The sequence below is a fragment of the Mus caroli genome, chromosome 17 (genome assembly GCF_900094665.2).
Source record: "Mus caroli chromosome 17, CAROLI_EIJ_v1.1, whole genome shotgun sequence".
NCBI lineage: Eukaryota > Metazoa > Chordata > Mammalia > Rodentia > Muridae > Mus > Mus caroli.
In genome coordinates this window covers 10,474,574-10,489,104 of record NC_034586.1, presented here as the reverse complement: position 1 = coordinate 10,489,104, position 14,531 = coordinate 10,474,574, and the positions used below count along the sequence as shown (strand labels likewise).

The window sequence follows — 14,531 nt, the reverse complement described above, 5'->3', positions numbered from 1 at the left end:
GATTAAAGGTGTGTACCACCATGCCTGGATCTAATTTAGCTGGGCCACACCTTCAGATGGTGCCACTCCCTGGTCCAAGGATATACAAACCATCACAGATGTCTTTGAAAGTTGTATTTAAGTATGGATCCTATGAGGACACCATATTTCATAAGGGACTAACACTGAACCAGAGTCACTGAAAATCTTAAATCATCTCCTAAGATATCCCTAGGCACCAAAGATGAGGAGTTCCAGGATGGCCGTTAAGTATGAGGTGGGATGCAGGCATCTTCCCTGAAGGACACTGCACATGGTGAACAGCAGGGGATATTATAAACAACACTTACAGTGGGTATATAGGTTGGCATCAGGGCACCTGGGTCAGAAGTACATGGAATGGCATGCTTCAGAGAGTCAGGCAGCATACAAGGAGAGAGTGAGATTTGGCCAAAGAAACTGTGGCATATATGAGGACCACATGGAACAGTATGGTAGAGGAAGAACCCAGGGAGGACATTGGATACATACAGCTATCATATATGGAGGTGGTAAGAGGTAACTCACTTACTATTGGATGAACGAGGTCAGCAGAGCAAGATTGGAAGAGGGAGGGAGGAGGGTTCTGGTTTGGACTGTAAGTATCTGCCATATGTTCATGTGTTAAAGGCTTGGTATCAAGGGCAGCAGTACTCAGAGGTGGGGCCTTTGAGGGAATGATTGTATCACTAGGGCTCTGACCTCCTCGGTGGATTAATTCTGGTCTAACAGGCTGTTGGAAGGAAGTAGGTCATCAGGGATGTGAATTTTAAAGCAATATTGACATTAGGGCACACTCTCTCTTCTGACCCCTTTCCTTGTCTGTTTCCATCTCCCCTTTCCTCACCCTCTCCTTCTCCTGTGTCTCTTCTCTTTTGCTGCCCATTCTGAGGTGGATCTCTTTGCTCCAACACATACTTCCTAGCATGATGTCTGCCTTACCTCAGGCCCCAAACAATGGAGTCGGTGGACCCTGTCCTAAAACCTGAAAACAGCCAAATTAACCTACCCTCTTCTGAGTTGATTTCCCCAGATTTCCTGTCACAGGGATGTGAAACTAACTGGCTAGCACTAGGATACACAGGGGAAAACCCAGAGGAAAAGAGGACGTAGTTATCCTGCCTGGAGCCGACCTAGGACCTGAGTATGTGCCCATTCATGTGTAATACAGCTGGGAAATGACAACTAATATGCAAGAGAGAAAGCCTGGAACACATCTGCCCTATTGCATAATCTCTGCAGAAGAATACCAGAAGGTGTGTGCGTGTGTGCATGCATGTGGTCGGATGCATGTGTATATGTGCATATACATATAGGAGGTGAATGCCTGTGTGCATGTGTGTATGTGAATGTGTATGAGCACACACTTGTGTATAAGTGTGTGTGATTGTGTATGAGTATTTGTGCATGGTGGATGCCTTTGTTCATGGGTCTGTGTGTTATATGTGCTTGTGGGGGTCTGAGGAGTAGGAGGTGGGTGTACCTGGCAGAAAGATGGCCACTCCCAAGGAGCCCCACTGTGCTGCCCATTCCACGTGGTGTGCACTCAAAAGACACTTTTGAAGATGTTCAGTGGGATTTTAAGTTAATAAATGCCCTGAAATGAGGCTCCTCTCGAGGATGTCAGCCTATCATTTCTTGGACTGAATCTGCCATTCAGATCTTTGCTAGAGTCACACCAGTGCTCTGCTGCTCCAGGCAGCAAGCCCTCATCACTGAACTGCAGCTGGACGCAACCTGCCTCCAGTATCTTCCCTAGGACCTTCTCTCAGCTGTGTGTAGCATCAATGAAGTCCTGTTGTATTTCAGAGGGTCACTGTCAGGCAGCCCTTGAGTGAGGGTGTGTTGCTCCCACCTGCCAGGGGAGATCCAGTCACCAGAGAAATGGCCTTATTCTTGTGACAGAAATGGCAGTGTGGGCTCCTCAGTGTGACTCTGTGAGCATGGATGTTGGAGGCAAGGGGGATGATTCAATCCCCTGACCCCACTACAGCACTTGCCTGTTCAGATTCTCAGGAGAATGGTGTGACCATGCTTCCACAGTCACAGCTGGGAGACCAAACAGGAGGCCTGAGACACTGGGAGGCTCCAGTTTGTGTGAGGAGGGTGGTGTGGGAAGCTCACAGAGGCGTCTCTGCCTCAGTCATCAGGACACACTAAGAACTAAGGTCAGCCTTATCTTCTTCATATTTTGCCAGAAAAATATTAGTTATGAGAGACATGTTGCGTCTCCCTCCATATCCTGAGGAACTCTACTTCAGGATAAAGTGAGCAGTGAAGCTGGCTAGTTTATATATCTGCAGGAATAAAAACTAAAAAGAAAATGTCATTTTTAGCTTAAAATATTTTTCCTTTCTTTAATTTTCTTTTTTGAGATTATAACACAATTACACCATTTTCCCACACCCTGTCCCTCCAAACTCTCCCATATACTCAATCCTTTCTTCTTCAAATTCATGGCCTCTTTCTATTGTTTAGTAATACGCACGCACGCACGCACGCACACCTAAATGCGTAGGTACTTGGTCTGTATAGTGTTATTTGTATGCTTGTTTTCAGGACTGACCATATGGTATTGGAAAACCAATTGGTCTCCTCTTCCCCAGTTTTCCCAACACTAGTTGCTGAAAATACTTTCTTTTATCCAGCTTGTTTCTGGCACCTTTGTCAAATACTAAACACCTCACATTTGGGTGTTTGATTATGTTTCATTGATCTATGTGATTATTTTTGTGCCAATTCCATATTTTTTTTTATTACCATGGTTCTGCAGTACATGTAAGTCAATATTCTAAAGGAACATTTCCCACCGCAGTTGACAATACTCTCTCCAAGATCCAAACGCCATCTAACAAAACCCAGCACCAGGCATTGGGTGGGGTTGTCTAATATTCCCAAAACATTACAGGTCATTGCTATTGGCCTTGGTTGTGCCAGGTGTTGAAGATAAGACAGCGTATAGTTCAGACAGAGGACTTAGAAGTCCCTAATATAGAACTGACCTGAAAGCCTCTTCCCTGAGGACCAGGTCTAATGATTCTCGGGGGAAGAGGGTAATGCAAGCTTCCAAAGGAGGGAGGCAACCTACAGTCTGACCCAGCTATGATGATTATGAACCACGACAGTGACCAGCATGGCATGATGACCCTAAGGGTGAAGTAGGCATGCACATCTTGTCAGTGACCAACAGAAGACCTGCTCAACAAGAGAAAAACTATGCCTTGTACTGGAAGCTACCAGGGCTATTGAATTCATGGCTCTTGGAGAACCTATGGCTTTCATTTTACTAATCTCTCACTACCTTCTAAATCTTATTCCTTATACCCACCAATAAATGTAGTCCTTACTCCTCTTCAAGGAAACTCTTCTTTGTAACAGAGACAATATAGGAAACCACAACCAATCAAAAATGTTGAGTGGTAGGACCAGTCACAATGGATACATGTACAAAGTATCTCCCACACTAAGGCTCAGGGATCATTGCAGAAGGATCGAGGTGATAGTGGTGGTGGTAATAGTGGAGGAGGAGGAGGAGGAGGAGGAAAGGTGTGGGTTAAAAATGGTGTCCCACATGTGCTCGGGGCTTGGGTTGCTGGTCAAGGTGGGATATGGGAAGTTTGAAATGGAAAGAGGGGGCACTCACAGAGGGATAAATACAGAAGGAGAGTAAAATAACATCTCTGGAAAAAGTCTTAAGGAATCTATTACTGCTACTATTATGCATATACCTTTATTTTTAAAGTCCTCGCCTTCATCACATGTAAGTTTTGTTTGATTTGCTGCTGCAGATGCATTGGAGTCACTTGGGAAGGAGAAACCTCAATTGAGAAAATGCCCCCACCAGCTTGGCCTGTGGTGTATGTCCTTGATCGATGATTGATGGAGGGTTCAGATCACTATGGGCAGCACCACACCTGGGCTGGTAGTCCTGGCTGCTGGCATGAAACTGAGTAAACCAGGAGTGTCAGTCCAGAGAGCAGCACTCCATGTCCTCTGCATCAGCTACTGCCTCCAGATTCTTGTCCTGGCTTCATCCAATGATGTAGCATGAAGTAGAAGTGGAAACAAAACAAAGTCCCTTCTCCCCTAGTTGCTTATGATCATGGTGTTTCACAGCAATAAGAACCCTAACTAAGACAGACAGATATTGTTGACTCCTGTCAAAGGCTGAAAGAAATGGGTGGACCTTTTGCTTTAGTTGATTAGGTAGGTGCAAAAGTACGTTTGTTTTTTAAAGTTTGCTACTTGGTATTAGAATAAAAAACATACATAATGTGGTTACATTATACATCCTCTTAACATGCACTTATCTCCTGTAGCCACCAGTGGCCACAGGTTACTGGGTTCCTGAGAGTTGGGGTTGAATGGGAAAGGCAGCAAGAGAAATAAAGAGCCAAGACAAAGTTCTCTGATCTAGGCCCAATGTTTATGTATGAGTCTGAGCTTATAAAGGGGAGGAGGAAACATCCCCCACTATACCAGGATCTCTTGGTCCCTTTGTCAGGATCTGTCAGGAAAACAAGCTCAGCTGCTCAGCAGGTAGCTTCTCACAGGAAGCTGCAGATGTGGCAGACAAAAGACTTTACCTAGGTCCGAAGACTCCACCCTAGGTGAGCAACTGTGGCAAACAAGGTTTGAGCCAGCCTGCTTAAGGCTGGTGGTGGGGGAGGGGAGGGCACAGTCTCCTATGTTACCGCCCCTTTGGCATTCAACCATTTGTACCAGCTCTGACATCACCTTATGGTGGACATCCCAAATTCAGATGCTCATGTGAGCACCTGAGGTCACAGGAGCACTGTGCTGTCCCTGAGCTTCTAACCATTCTACAGGCCACACACACTGGAAGACGCCAAATGTGGGGCTTCAAGAAGCCTCTCTGCACTCACCAAGAAGCAGTACAAGTAGCCAGAGCTTCCTGAGACTGGAATCTCCCCTCAGAGAGCAGGAGTGATGGTGAGAGCAGACGCATCAGCAGCAGTCAGGGCTGGTAACAGAACCATGCACATGTTGCTGTCATCCCAGTGAGCCATTCTGCATTATATTAAGCCGTGCTCAATGCTGGCCATGTCTGTGGTCTCTGATCATCACATTCTCAAGCCTGTGAGAACACAGCACTGCTCCGGAGGCATGTTCAAGTTCCTGCTAAAGACTTGGCCAACGGTAACACTGCCGTTGATTTGTTAATTTTTCATTTTGTGTTTCCTGATAGCCAATATTTGGCTTCCTCCTCAGAAACTGTACACAGGACACTTTGCGTATGATGGGGAGACGTGCCCTCTTCAGGCAGCACCTACTCCATTCCAAACAAACATTCTTGGCAATGACAGTGTTTTTATCATCATAATCTGAGGTGTAAAATCAAAAAGCATGCCTTATAAATCAGTTTACTTCCACAACTCTGTATGCACTACAGATGATGGTAAAATAATGTGTTAGTGATTCAGAGCTGCAACCTGTGAGTTTATTAGAGTTGGTAACAAAGGGGACAAAGTATTTCCTAAACACAGTGCCACTCACAGTCCCGCCTGCTCTTCCTGTCCCCTTGTCAGCCTCTTCTCTACAGATTTTAGCAATTCCTTCCTTGGGATTCAGATCACTCTCCACGCTTTTGACAGAGGTGCTTCTGTACCTAAGGTGTGTGTGTGTGTGTGTGTGTGTGTGTGTGTGTGTATACGTACATGTCTACACACCATTTACCGTAGGATCTCACTCAGATCCCTTTTGGGAGATGGGAGAAGTGGATTATGCCTGGAATATTTTTCTTTGTTTGTTTTTAAAGGAGACCCAAGGCAGTATTCTGAAAGCTTCGGTAGGTGGTGGCATGGAAAAATGCCGGGTGCACCTTTGACTTTTTCTCGTTGCACTGATAATGTTGTATTGGCCACCAGTTGATGACAGTTGCTTCTGAATTTACATGGATGCGTGGTGAGGAGACTCTCTTCTCCTGATCACCAACAGCAAGTATAGGCCTGCTTGACCTGGTCACCTGGCTAAAAATGGATAGAGAAATCTTGACTAAAGGAACCGGGTATGAAAGCCATTGCTGACTCCACTGAGACTTGCAGAGTGGTAGCTTCAGATATAGCCTAAATCCTTCTCACAGCCTATGGAGCCTCCACTCTCTTCAGCTTCCTGCTGCTTGGGCTCAGTGATGGCTTGCCTCCTCCTGACCCTGACGCCACTCTCTGTTTTCACACACATATGTGAGAATACACATGGCAAGAGACCCTAGAACATGGTGAGTTTACACACACATATATACATACACATGTGCAGGTACCCACAGCATGTGTTAGGAGACCATGTGTCTAGGAAAATATGTGGTGGCTATGAGCACTCACTGTTGGGTTCCATGCTCTTCCAGATCAACACTGAGTCAGAAGTAGGATGTCCACGTCATAAGCCATTGTAGCTTGCCAAGCTTCAGAAGCAGCACTGCCCAGCTGAAGGAGGGGGCAAGCAATACAGGAATAAGATGACCCCTCTCTCTTTGAGAGGAGCAGGATAGAGGGTCAGGGAGCCATGACCTGCACCTTGCGCATGACTCTGCCACTGCTACATGGGGGTCAGGATGCCCTGGCATGCTTATTATCCTTGAGACCTCTGTTGTTCCAGTGACTCAAAGCCCCTGTGACTTTAAGAATGTGGATTCCACATGCATGTGTATCTGCCAGACACTTAATACTAAAACTCAAGAAATCATAAATTCAGAGGGCATGAGGCTGGTTAATTCCACATCTTCCTTTTGTGTGGTGTTGGTGAACATTTCATAGTCTTACACGTATTTAAAGTGTTGCTTTTTTAGGCATTTATCCCTTAGGGCCCAGGACCAGGTCAAGGGTATTCCAGACAGGAACTTTCACTCAAGACTTATTGTGGAAGGGTGTGTGCCATGTGGCAGAGAGGGTGGAATTTGTCCATAAAAACAGGGGTTCCAGAAATAACTGCCTCTGATGGACAGGTTAAGGGAGAAAGTTATTCCTCTCCTCAGTTGAGTGTTCCATGAGGACACCACCAAGTCGATGTCATCATTTGCATGCCAATAGCCATTCATCCTGGCCTGGCATTTGTGAAGTAGCAGATGCGTGGACACATCTGCGTTCCTCCCTTTCATGCCTCCTTCTCCCTTGGCCACTGTTCTTGCCTATCCCACGTGCCGCGCCAAGATGCCACCTTGGTATTGGTGAACATAGGGAGGACCTGGATCTCAGGAAGAGCTGTGGAAAGGGCTGTGTGTTAAATAACCAGAGACCAGAGTGTGGTTTTGAAAGTGAGTGGAGCTTAGCCAGTACTTCCTGTCTAGAGGGGCTCAAAGGCCTCCTGCAGAAACTTCCGTGGTAGTAAGGGAGAAGTCTGGGTCCCACCCACATTTTTATTTTACTTTCCAGAAACGATTTGTAAATTAATACTTAAAACAAACAAACCTAGCCCAGTTTCTATAGACATACTATGTTGAAAAGAGCTAAGTGAATAGATCTAGAGATCCTCGGGTTCTAATATATGTCTTTTAAAACAACTGGTAACTAGACTTGATTTACTTAAATCTGACCTTCCTCCTGTGTCACTGGGAAACAGTGAAAGTTCTCTGCAGCCTGTAGAGATTAAGTAGTCATTAAGATCAGCACGTTAATGTTTGGAGGTGTGTTTATATTACACTCCTAAAGCACCGCGGCGGCTGGGGACAGGACGGTGGTTAGTGGTCCCGGGTTTTCCTCCTGGGGTTTCAAGCTCCGGAAAAGTCACTTGAGATGCCAGTGCCCTGCAGGAAGGCAATATGTCTCTCTCTTTTAAAAATAGATTATGGCAGGAAAATGTTTCACAAACCGGGATACGGCATGATTATTCTTTTAAATATATCACATTTAAATACTCTGGGATTGGAAACTACAGATCATCAAAAGCCAAAGTCCTCAATAAAACACAGAACTGGAGAGGGTAATATGAAGTCTGCTGCAGCTTGGCGAGTTGGCCTTTTACCATTCAATACAATATTGAAAAGGAAGAGGAGCTGCAGGAGGCATGAGCTAGAAATGACTTATCCCGGCACACGATTTCTTGAAAGATGGGGAGCTGCTCAGGCCTGAGCAGGGCAGGGCAGGGCAGGGCTTCACTGCTTCTCTTTTCATCTGCCCACATGGTTAGCAGCAAGCATACCCATGTTTCTCCTCAGCAAGGACAACCTATAAGATGTGACTAGGTTTTCATTAAAGTTTCAGAGAAAATTGATATTCAGTAAACTGTGCCCATAATGGTAAATATATGAACAAAGAGGGGACTAATGTGATTTCAGCCTATTCTCTGAAGTTTGCTAGCATTTAGAGGCTCCCCTATGCAATGTCCCATAGCAGATTCATCACACTAAAAAAGTTGCAAGGAGGGTGCAGGGATGAAGAGGAACAGAGTTCATGGTTAGGTAGAGAACCTGATATATAATGGGAATAGCTACACAATACAAATACACTTAAATCACTGAAACTAGGCACTTAAAGATTATATTTTATTTGTATTTTAAGCATAATAAAAATTGAAAAGAATACAGGAAAACCACGACTTTGAAGATTCTCAATGAGGTTATGAAAGAAGCCAGATACCACACACAAAACCCACATGTAGCCTCATGCTATTTGTAGGAAATGTCCAGAAGAGACAGAGACAGAGAGATTGCTGCCAAAGAGACAGGGCATGGGCTTTCTTTGTGAAAAACTCCTGGCTCTAGATAACAATCACACATTCTGAGTCATGAATTCCACTTTATACTGGACTTTGATTGATTGATTAATTGATTGATTGATGTATGGCTAAATGAGTGGTTTGATAGAGAATGCCACTCTATGGTCCATGAGGGTCTTGAATTTGGAGTGATCTTTGTGCCTCAACCTCTCCAGTGCTACGATTACAAGATTGAGCCATCATGATTGGCTTAAGGGTGTAGTTTTAAAGGATTATAATTAAGAATTTTATTTGATATGTGTATTACACTTTAGCTTTCAAAATTAAGGTAATTTAAAGAACAAAAATGTAAAAATCTCTGAATCTTACTCAGCAGCAAATTATTGAAGGCCCATTTTCCATCTGTTAATAGAATTATAAGGACTGCCTAGCAGCCTGAATGAAATCCCAGCTTCTTGCAGAGGCCAAAGGCACTAATAGCATTAGTAAGTGTGGGAGACTGGTTGAGTTGGCTGATTCAGGGCAAGGCTCTCAGCTTTCGGGCTGTATTGTCCCCAGAGTTATCTGCCGAGCTGTCGTGAAGAAATGATTAGTTTTGATTCTGCTGGTTATGCAGACCTGAGTATAAATACTCTTACCAGACAGCATTTTGAGAAAATAAACTCTACATCTGACGCTTGTGTCTTGAAAAATTGTATTTTGTAGCGTTCCTCTTCTTACGACTCTCTTCATCTGTCCCAGCTCTGCTGCCGAGAGCAAGCACTTCATCTGGCAAAGCACTTGGGGAGAACCATTTCTCAAATCAGAGATTTTGAAAAATTAGTGCCCTTCTCAAAGAAGACTAGTCCCAGGAAAAGTAACTCAACGCCTGAATTAATATAGCCTGTCTTATTCCTTTCTGGCATCTGAATATATCACTGCATTCTTCCATGTCAGCTAGGCTCACCTGGTGTGTAAGAAGGTCCTGGGAAAATAAGTGACACTTTTAGTAGCTAAAAGGAAAATTAAAATAAATTCTAAAACACGAAAATGAAGTCTTTCAGGGCAGTTGTAGCAGGTTCTGCTGACTTGTATTGGTTGGAAAGATATTTAGAGTGTTGTGAATCCCATTTCAATCCTAAATTTTTAATAGGTCACTCTTCAGGATCATGTAACCCAACATTTTATTAAGAATCTTTAAACATGTTTAAAAAAATTTTTTTTTGAAAAAACAGTTGAAACGTCAGAGCTCAGAGGGCGTGGCTAACAGTTGAAAGGACTGTGCTCAGAGGGCGTGGCTGGTAAGGTTTGGCTTTGGTGTGGGCTATGATCAAATATTCAGAGTGTGCTCCGGCTGCACCCAAGAACTTCAAGAGGAAGCTACCCCTTACTTTAGCTCCCTGAGTCTTCTGTCCTTCTATTTCTCAGCAGGGATAAACATTAATTTAATCATGGCAGCTACCTCTTGTCTTAGCCTCCTAACTCTCCAGCCCTTCTATTTCTCAGTTAGGATAATCATTGATTTAAATGCTTTCTTCTTCTACTGCAAAGAAATGGATGCTATTTCCAGAAGACGAAGAAAGAGATGCTACTTAAAGTATTACAAAAACATGAAGAGACTCTACTTACAAGGTTAACGCATATACATTTCTAGTTTCGCAGGGTTCAGTTGCGAATCTGAAACCATTTCAGTCCATGCGCATTTAAGAGATTCCCAGATGTGGAAAAATGAATGCACAGTCCAAACAAAGACAGTCTTCCATTTTCTGCAGTTTGCATAGTCCAAGGAAGCAAAATATTTTCCACTTTGTTAAATATTTAAGGCCGCTAGGGGAGAAGTCTGGCTGCTCCACTGGAAGAGAGAGGCTCTGCTCCCCACATGGAAAATGCATCCAGAGACCAGATTTTTCCAGAAGTAACTCAGCGGGCGCTGGGCTCTGGCCTCTGGCTGCTAGCATCAGCAGCCTCAGGAGCTCCTGGCTGTCCTACAGCCTTCCAAGCCCCTGAAACTGCACAAGGATAAGGGAAGAGGCCATTTCTGCACAAAGGGCCGCGTTTAGAGTAACGATTATGCTCTTTACGTTTGCCCCCTTAAGCTGGCACTTGAATGTTTTGAGTTGATGAGAAAAATAACACAAAGCGGCTTTCTCTGCAGGCCCCATCCATGTCTATCAGAATCTTGGGAAGGGAAGGGGTGATCCACAGATTGGATCTGTTAAAGTTTTGTTTAAAACTCTGATTCATGTGTTTATTCAAATATTTGTGGATTTGTTGACCAAGTCACAGTACTGGCCATGCCACATCTGTATCAGTGACTTGGAGCTGTGTCCCTGAGGATTTAACTGGTTCTGACCTGTGGTGCAATCTCTAATCAACCTCTCAGCTTCTCTCTGCCTCTATGTGTTCTGAACACTATGAGGACTATACCAAGTTCTTTCCTACACTTTTAGGGAGAAACTTCTGGACCAGGAACTCGACCAGTTACAACATGCTTGTTGCTGTGCCTGGCTCTGATAGGTTGTATCAGAAGTCTTTATTATTTGGAGTCATTACTAACTCAAACAGGTGGTTTATTCTGTTCTATAGTAATATAATTTTTTTTTAGATTCCTATCAATAGCATTTATTCTATTCTATGAGGAAAAACTTAAACATACTTGCCTTATATTTTCAACTTAGCCAAGTGTTTGGGGCACATAAGCTACTGTATTTAACCTTAGAGCAAAACCAAATAGTTCTTCATAACAGTTGGGATTTTTCCACATTTGAGATTCTATATGGATAAGTGAATGGAAACTTACCTCAAACATTATGTTGATCAGAATACTATTGAAGGTTTCTATTCCTGGGATTAAAAAACCATGACCAAAAACCTGGGGAGGGAAAGGTTTAATTCTTCTTAGAACCCTCAGGGCACAATCAATCACTGAGGGAAGTTCGGGCAGGTACTCACTGGAGGGAGCTGGAGGCAAGAATTGAAGCAGAGGTCATGGAAGGACATTGCTTACTGGCTTGCTTGCCTCGATTTGCTCAGTTTGCTTTCTTATATATCCCAGGGCTACCTTCCTTGGGATGACACCTCCTATAGAAGTCTGGGCCCTTCCACATCAATCATAAATCAGGAAAATGCCCCACACACTTGCCTGTAGGCAGTCCTAGATGAAGGCATTTTCCTCTCCACAGGTAACTCTAATTTGTGTCAAGTTCTCAAAACTCCAACCAGGGCAGTCAGCACCTATAGGTGGGTATCAGTCAGCATCTTATTGTAAGTACAAATCTGGACCACACTATGGGCTTGTGAGTAGAGCTTTATGGATACCAGTCATCATTATGTATGTACTAGTCAGCGTTGGTATAAAGGTACAAGGTTGCATCTCATTGTGACTCCCATGGTGTGGGAAGTAGTCAGCAATCCTCTGTGAGCACAAATCAGCATTATTAGGTATGTAGTAGTGTCAACCTGTGCATAGCAGTCATCACTGTGTGAACAGGTCATCAGGGATATGTGAATACCAGCCTATCAGAGGTTTCAGCTCAACCTTGAATAAGTGGGTAGTTTTATACATGCAATTCCAATTATAGTTTACTCTGCAGAAAATTTTTTTAATTCAGGAGAAACACCCTTAAGATAACATCTGTCTAGCAAGTTACAGTAAAACTTCTACAGTCACCACCCCACCAAATTCAAATGAGGTCAGAGAAATTTCCAAGGTTAGAAATTCAGACTGGAAGACATTCTAATAACCAAAGCATCCATGTGTAGACACGAATGTTCATAAAGATGGACTGAGAAAACTAAAGACAGGCTCTGGCATTAATCAGAAAAGGCTGGGGTTTCTCTCTTGAGAGTCTGCATACAACAACTAGTAGATCTCAGCTCCCTATGTCTGATGTCATGCATAGCCTGTGACAGGAAGATTTCCACTATAGGGTCTTCTTTGCTCTGTCTCTCTCCTTCTCAAGACTTTCATTGTTGCAAAAGCAAATTGCAATGTTGTGAGCATAGAGTTAATTACTTCTGATTCTATCTGAAGTGACCACACTATCTGACAGACAACCTAAGGAGACAGTTATGTATTTTGTCTCCCACCTGTGTATGTGTATTTCAGTGGAGTATCACAGAAGCAGGAGCTTATGACAGAGAATAGTAGTTCATACAGTGACGGAACAGGAAGCAGAGAGCAAGTAGCCAGGGAGAATATATATTCCTAAAGACCTAACCAGCTAGATTAGGTCTAAAAAGTTTCTAGAACATCCCAAAATAGTGCCCAGAAATCAAGCTTTCAGAATATGAACCTATAAGGGACATTTGAGATTTAAGCCATAATTCCATCCCAACTCTCCCATTTCACAATGCAAAATGCATTTAGCCCAATTTTGAGACTAAATAATGTTCCGCGCTATCGTCTCGCCAGCAAGAACGCACACGGAACACAGGATCCTTCTGCAGCAAAGCTTTATTGCATCTTGGAGAGGAAGACTCTGAGCCCCCAAAAGGCGCTGCTTATATACACCTCAGTGCGGCGTGTCCACACCTGATTAGCTGCTCATCCATGACCTCATTTACATGCCCCGGGATGGGCAGTGACTTAGCACGAACACACTCTTGCACATGCGCATATTGCTTGTTTAATGGCGATTGTAGAATGCCAGAAGCGGCTCTCCACAAAATAATAACAGTTCCAACATTACTCACAAGTCTGAACCCAGAGTCTCTCTACTGAGCATCAAGACAATCTCCTGGCTGTCGGTACTTGTAAAATCAAAAGGGAATATAAAATATAAATTTAAGTTGTTACCATATAAAGTGTCACAGAGTAATTATTTTCATTCCAAAGAGGGAAAATGAAAGGATGTCAAAAGATTCAACAGAAGTCAATAACAAACCCCAACAGGGCAAGCAGTACAACCTGTAGCTCCATGTCTGCCATCTAGGGATGGCAATTTGAGTCCCAATATGTATGGGCAATCTAGTCAGCATGACTTTGCTATATGGATCTCATATTATCTCTCTTCTGGCCTGGCTCCACTCAGTACCTATAGCTTTCCATGAAAGATATTCCATGTTTCTGGTGTTTACAACATGCTAGGACCTCCACTGCAGCTTAAGTTTCACCCACACAGCTTCATAATCACCTTTTCTGGGACTTGTCACATAGCCATCCTCGTGGGCCTTCCTTTAGAGTCTGGAGGAAGCTTGCATGGTCCTGAAGTTCTTGCATTCTGCCTTTAAACCCAACACCATGTGGACGACACCAAGCTTTGCCAGCTCAAGCAGTGTTGGGTTTTCATTTCTGGCAATGGTGGTTTCTTTAGCACCTTGGGGTTGAGCCTATTGATTTCTTTAAACAACCCCATGTGTTCTCAGTATTATGGAGGCATTCTCTTCCTAAAGGGAAATTTGTTGAATGAGTTTGCAGTTTTACACAATGGAGACTGTGATGCTGGAGTTTCAACAATTCCTAAAATACCCTCAAGGTTCTTGTTTTATTGTTCCAGTGAATCTGCCTCTCTTTCTCTCTTTCTCTCTTTCTCTCTTCCTCTCTTCCTCTCTTTCTCTCTTTCTCCCTCCCCCCCCTCTCTCTTTCTCTCTCTCTCTAACTTAAATGTTTTTAAGATTACATTTTTAGTTTTGTTTGAGAAGATGCTGATCAGAGACTACTTTGCAGGTGTCAGTTCTTGACTTACACCATCATGCCATGTAGATGGAACTTGGGCTGCAAGGTGTCTTTATAGCAGCACTAATATCTTTAACAACTCTTTTTTTAAAAAAATATATTTATTACGTATTTTCCTCAATTACATTTCCAATGCTATCCCAAAAGTCCCCCATACCCTCCCCCCTCTCCCCCATTTCCCTACCCA

At 43.6% G+C, this 14,531-nt stretch overlaps 1 protein-coding gene across 1 annotated transcript in view; it reads left to right on the top strand.

The window, feature by feature from the left end:
* Wdr27 (WD repeat domain 27) overlaps window positions 1-9,410 on the top strand; it is a 130,144-nt gene extending 120,734 nt beyond the window's left edge. Inside the window, exon 26 of the mRNA XM_021186482.2 lies at window positions 9,394-9,410. The gene's annotated coding sequence lies outside the window, so the exon portion shown is untranslated. The remainder of the gene's footprint in view (window positions 1-9,393) is intronic.
* Window positions 9,411-14,531: the final 5,121 nt, after the last annotated feature.